The 6,204-nt window shown below is 41.1% G+C and overlaps 1 non-coding gene across 1 annotated transcript; it reads right to left on the bottom strand.

The window, feature by feature from the left end:
* Positions 1–3,142: 3,142 nt before the first annotated feature.
* Positions 3,143–3,250, bottom strand: LOC130953184 (small nucleolar RNA R71). The gene has a single exon (XR_009075357.1). It is a non-coding gene; the product is annotated as a small nucleolar RNA R71 (small nucleolar RNA).
* Positions 3,251–6,204: the final 2,954 nt, after the last annotated feature.

Raw genomic sequence — 6,204 nt, 5'->3', positions numbered from 1 at the left:
TGATGAAGGTGATGATTGACGCCCATCACCATTCTCACCTATGAACAAGGTGACTGACAACCATTCTTGTTCTACACGCATCTGAGGCTTAGTGAATATCTCTTGGATTTCTGATTGCACGATGCATGGTTGATCGCCTGACAACCGAGTGCTCGTCTGACAAACGAGCCAGCCATTCCGTGAGATCAGAGTCTTCGTGGTATAGGCAAGAACTGATGGCGGCATTCAAGAGAATCCGGAAGGTCTAACCTTGTCTGTGGTATTCTGAGTAGGATTCAATGACTGAATGACTGTGACGTGCTTCAAACCTGTAACCTACTGGGCGTTAGTGACAGACGCAAAAGAGTTATTCTATTCCGGTAGGGGAGGGAACCAAACCGGTGACTGGCAGCACTGTGACAGAGTGTGTGCATTAGCTTTCACTGCGCGGATGGGAGGTAGCTGCTGACAACAGTGAGACCTTACACGAGTTTGCCATGGAAAGGAGTAAGAAAGGATTGGATGAAGGCAGTAGGAAAGCAGAGAGACGGAAGGGAAGGCATCTTCATACACTTGTCTGAAGCTCTTACACCAATGATATACATAAGTATCACTATCTTTATCTTCTATGTTATTTTCGTTCATCATCATATACATTTGAGTTTGCCTGACTAAGATTTACAAGATGACCATAGCTTGCTTCAATACTAACAATCTCCGTGGGATCGACCCTTACTCACGTAAGGTTTATTACTTGGACGACCCAGTGCACTTGCTGGTTAGTTGTGCGAAGTTGTGTAATGCCATGGTATTGAGCGCACCAAGTTCTTGGAGCCATTACCGGGGATTATTTGAGTTGTGAAAAAGTATTGTTCACAATTTCGCGCACCAAGTTTTTGGCGCCGTTGCCGGGGATTGTTCAAGTTTTGAGCAAGCTTTTGGTAACATCAGTGCCAAGATCCAGCAACAACATCAAGTTTTGGTGTTATTGCCCGGGATTGTTTAGGCTGGACAACTGACGGTTCATCTTGTTGCTTAGATTAGGTATTATTTTTTTTCGAAATTCTTGAAGATGAATTCTAGAGTTTCATGATGATTTGTTGAAATCTGGCTGGCTGAGAAGCCATGTCTAATCTGATTGGACTGAGGTTTCAACTTATCACCACAAGAGCTTGTTGATTCTCATCAATTTCGCTCTTGGAGCAGTGGTCTGCTAAGATTTGGCTGGCCTCTGGCCATGTCTAGTGTTTTGGACCGAAGCTTTCTTTGAAAGCTTGGCTGGCTGTGAAGCCATGTCTAATTCCTGGACCGGAGTCTTAGACTAGCATTGCACTGATTCCTGGAATTCTCATTAAGAATTTTGATACCTTTTCCCATTTAATTTTCGAAAAAAAAAAAATTACAAAATCATAAAAAGACCAAAAATATTTGATATTTTCTTGCTTAAGTTTAGTGTCTCATCCTAAGTTTGGTGTCAAATGCATGTTTTTGTTATAATTTTCGAATCCATGCATATATTTCTTTGTTTTGATCTTTGAATTCTATTGACTTGAAGTATTTTGTGTGTCTCATATGCATTCTCATATTGTTAGTGTCAGTAGTATACAAACTGCTAAGTTTGGTGTCTTGCATGCATTGTTAATTGATTCCTTTTGCATTTTGATTATTAAAAATCCAAAAATATTTTTAATTTGTGTCTTTTCAAGTCAATGATACAAAGAATTGAAGATTCAGAACATACTGCAGAGGAATTATACAGAAAAAGCTGAGCATTCAAAAATGCCCAGTGAAGAAGGCAGACTGGCGTTTAAACGCCAGCCAGGGTACCTGGTTGGGCGTTTAACGCCCAAAAAGGTAGCATTTTGGGCGTTAAACGCCAGAATGTATACCATTCTGGGCGTTTAACGCCAGGATGGTGCTAGGAGGAAGATTTTGTTTTCAAATCAATTTTTTTTAGTTTTTCAAAATCAAATCTTTTTCAAATCAAATCTTTTCAATCAAATGTTTTCAAAATCAATTTCTTTCCTTTTTAAAAGATACTTACTAACAATTAATGATTTGATTGAACATCACAAGATTGTTACCTTTTCTGTTGAGAAAGGTTTAAATGTTTCAATCATATCTTTTCTTGTTAGGCAAGTCATTAATTTTTAAGATCATATCTTTTCAAAGTGTTTTCAAATCATATCTTTTGAAGTTGTTTTCAAATCATATCTTCTCAATCACATCTTTTTAAAACCATAACTTTTCAATTAAATCTTTTTAGCCACACCTTTTTCAAAATAGTTTTCAATCAAATCTTTTTAATTTCTAACTTCAAAATCTTTTCAAAAATCACTTGATTTCTTTTCCACTTTGATTTTCGAAAATCAATTGATGTTTTTCAAAAATGTTTTCAAAATATTTTAATTAATTTTCGAAAATCTTCTTCCCTCCTTCCCACATCCTTCTATTTATGGAGTACCACTCCTTCTAAATGCACAATTCGAACCTTATCTAATTAAAGTTCGAATTCTTCTTCTCCTTCTTCTTTCTATTTTCTTTTTTCCTCTGACATTTCAAGGAATCTCTATACTGTGACATAGAGGATTCCATACTTTCTTGTTCTCTTCTCTTTCATATGAGCAGGAGCAGAGACAAAGGCATTCTTGTTGAAGCTGACCCTGAACCTGAGAGAACCTTGAAGCGAAAGCTAAGAGAAGCCAAGGCACAACTCTCTTTAGAGGACCTGACCGAATTCTTCAAGGAAGAAGAACACATGGCAGCCGAAAACAACAACAATGCCAACAATGCAAGGAAGGTGCTTGGTGACTTTACTGCACCTACTCCTGATTTCTATGGGAGAAGCATCTCTATCCCTGCCATTGGAGCAAACAACTTTGAGCTTAAGCCTCAATTAGTTTCTCTAATGCAACAGAATTGCAAGTTCCATGGACTTCCAATGGAAGATCCTCATCAGTTTTTAGCTGAGTTCTTGCAAATCTGTGACACAGTCAAGACTAATGGGGTTAACCCTGAGGTCTATAGACTGATGCTATTCCCTTTTGCTGTAAGAGACAGAGCTAGAATATGGTTGGACTCTCAACCTAAAGAAAGCCTGGACTCTTGGGAAAAGCTAGTCAATGCCTTCTTGGCAAAGTTCTTTCCACCACAAAGATGGAGTAAGCTTAGAGTGGAAGTCCAAACCTTCAGACAGAAGGATGGAGAATCCCTCTATGAAGCTTGGGAAAGATACAAACAATTAATCAGAAGATGTCCCTCAGACATGCTTTCTGAATGGAGCATCATAGGTATTTTCTATGATGGTCTCTCTGAACTATCTAAGATATCCTTGGATAGCTCTGCTGGAGGATCTCTTCATCTGAAGAAGACGCCTACTGAAGCTCAAGAACTGATTGAAATGGTTGCAAATAACCAATTCATGTACACTTCTGAAAGGAATCCTGTGAACAATGGGACTAGTCAGAAGAAAGGAGTTCTTGAGATTGACACTCTGAATGCCATATTGGCTCAGAACAAGATATTGACTCAACAAGTCAATTTGATTTCTCAGAGTCTGTCTGGAATGCAAAATGCACCAAACAGTACTAAGGATGCTTCATCTGAGGAAGAAGCTTATGATCCTGAGAACCCTTCCATGGAAGAGGTGAATTACCTAGGAGAACCCTATGGAAACACCTATAATTCTTCATGGAGAAATCACCCAAATCTCTCATGGAAGAATCAAGAGAGACCTCAACAAGGTTTCAATAACAATAATGGTGGAAGAAACAGGTTTAGCAATGGCAAGCCTTTTCCATCATCTTCTCAGCAACAGACAGAGGGTTCTAAGCAGAATACTTCTGACTTAGCAACAATGGTCTCTGATCTAATAAAAACCACTCAAAGTTTCATGAATGAAACAAGGTCCTCCATCAGAAATTTGGAAGGACAAGTGGGTCAGCTGAGCAAGAAAGTTACTGAACTTCCCCCAAGCACTCTCCCAAGTAACACTGAAGAAAATCCAAAAGGAGAGTGCAAAGCCATAAATATGGCCGAATTCTGGGAAGAAGAAGAGGCAGTGAACGTCACTGAGGAAGAACTCACTGAACGTCCACTGGCCTCCAATGAGTTCCCCAATGAGGAACCTTGGGAATCTGAGGCTCATACTGAGACCATAGAGATTCCCTTGGACTTACTACTGCCTTTCATGAGCTCTGATGAGTATTCTTCCTCTGAAGAGGATGAGTATGTCACTGAGGAGCAAGTTGCTAAATACCTTGGAGCAATCATGAAGCTAAATGACAAGTTATTTGGAAATGAGACTTGGGAGGATGAACCCCTTTGCTCACCAAAGAACTGTATAACTTGTCTAGGCAACAATTGCCTCAAAAGAGGCAGGATCCTGGGAAGTTTTCTATACCTTGTACCATAGGCACCATGACCTTCAAGAAGGCCTTGTGTGACTTAGGGTCAAGTGTAAACCTCATGCCCCTCTCTGTAATGGAGAAATTAGGGATCTTTGAGGTGCAAGCTGCCAAAATCTCATTAGAAATGGCAGACAACTCAAGAAAACAAGCCTATGGACTTGTAGAGGATGTTCTGGTTAAGGTTGAAGACCATTACATTCCTACTGATTTCATAGTCCTAAAGACTGGGAAGTGCATGGATGAATCCATCATCCTTGGCAGACCCTTCCTAGCCACAGCAAAGGCTGTGATTGATGTTGATAGAGGTGAGTTGATCATTCAAGTGAATGAAGAATCCTTGGTGTTTAAGGTCCAAGGATATCCCTCTGTCATCATGGAGAGAGAGCATGAAGAGCTTCTCTCAAAACAGAGCCAAACAGAGCCCCCACAGTCAAACTCTAAGTTTGGTGTTGGGAGGCCACAACCAAACTCTAAGTTTGGTGTTGAACCCCCACATTCAAACTCTAAGTTTGGTGTTGGGAGGGTCCAACACGGTTCTGAGTATTTCTGAGGCTCCATGGGAGTCCTCTGTCAAGCTAATGACATTAAAGAAGCGCTTGTTGGGAGGCAACCCAATGTTTTATAATTAATTATTTCCTTTTGTTATTTTATCTTTTTTGTAGGTTGATGATCATAAGAAGTCACAAAAAAAAACAATGAAAAAAAGCAAAAACAGAGTGAAAAACAGGAAGAAAAACAGCACACCCTGGAGGAAGATGCTGCTGGCGTTTAAACGCCAGTCAGCCTAGCAGTTGGGCGTTTAACGCCCAGTCTGGCACCTTTCTGGGCGTTTAACGCCAGAAATGGGCACCAGACTGGCGTTAAACGCCAGTAAAGGGTAGAAACCTGGCGTTAAACGCCAGGAATGGGCACCAGCCCGGCGTTTAACGCCAGAAAAGGCTCAAAACGTGGATTTTGATGCCATTTGGTGCAAGGATGCCTTTTCCTTGACACTACAGGATCTGTGGACCCCACAGGACCCTACCATCACTCTCTCTCTTCTTCCCCCATTCACCAATCACCTCAACACCTCTTCCCCAAAAACCCCTCACCTATCAAATCCCATCCTTCTCTTCACCACTCACATCCATCCTTCATAAAACCCCATCAACCTCACCCTTCAAATTCAAACCACTTTCCCTCCCAAACCCACCCTCAAATGGCCGAACCCTCATCCCTCTCTTCCCTATATAAACCCCTCTTCAACCCTTCATTTTCACACAACCTAAACACCCTTTCTTACCTTTCTTGGCCGAACACACTACCATCTCCCTCTTCCTCATTTCTTCTTCTACTCTCTTCTTTCTTCTTTTGCTCGAGGACGAGCAAACATTTTAAGTTTGGTGTGGTAAAAGCGTTGCTTTTTCATAACCATTTATGGCATCCAAGGCCGGAGAAACCTCTAAAAAGAGGAAAGGGAAGGCAAAGGCTTCCACCTCCGAGTCATGGGAGATGGATAGATTCCTCTCAAGGGTGCATCAAGACCACTTCTATGAAGTTGTGGCCTTGAAGAAGGTGATCCCCGAAGTCCCCTTTTCACTAAAAAAGGGTGAATATCCGGAGATCCGCCATGAGATCCGAAGAAGAGGTTGGGAAGTACTTACCAACCCCATTCAACAAGTCGGAATCTTGATGGTTCAAGAGTTCTATGCCAATGCATGGATCACCAAGAACCATGACCAAAGTGTGAACCCGGATCCAAAGAATTATCTTACTATGGTTCGGGGGAAATACTTGGATTTTAGTCCGGAAAGTGTGAGGGTGGCGTTCAACTTGC

Source organism: Arachis stenosperma, chromosome 9 (assembly GCF_014773155.1).
Source record: "Arachis stenosperma cultivar V10309 chromosome 9, arast.V10309.gnm1.PFL2, whole genome shotgun sequence".
Taxonomy (NCBI): domain Eukaryota; kingdom Viridiplantae; phylum Streptophyta; class Magnoliopsida; order Fabales; family Fabaceae; genus Arachis; species Arachis stenosperma.
The sequence above is the reverse complement of the archived record's forward strand: the minus strand, read 5'-3'. Positions and strand labels throughout refer to the sequence as shown.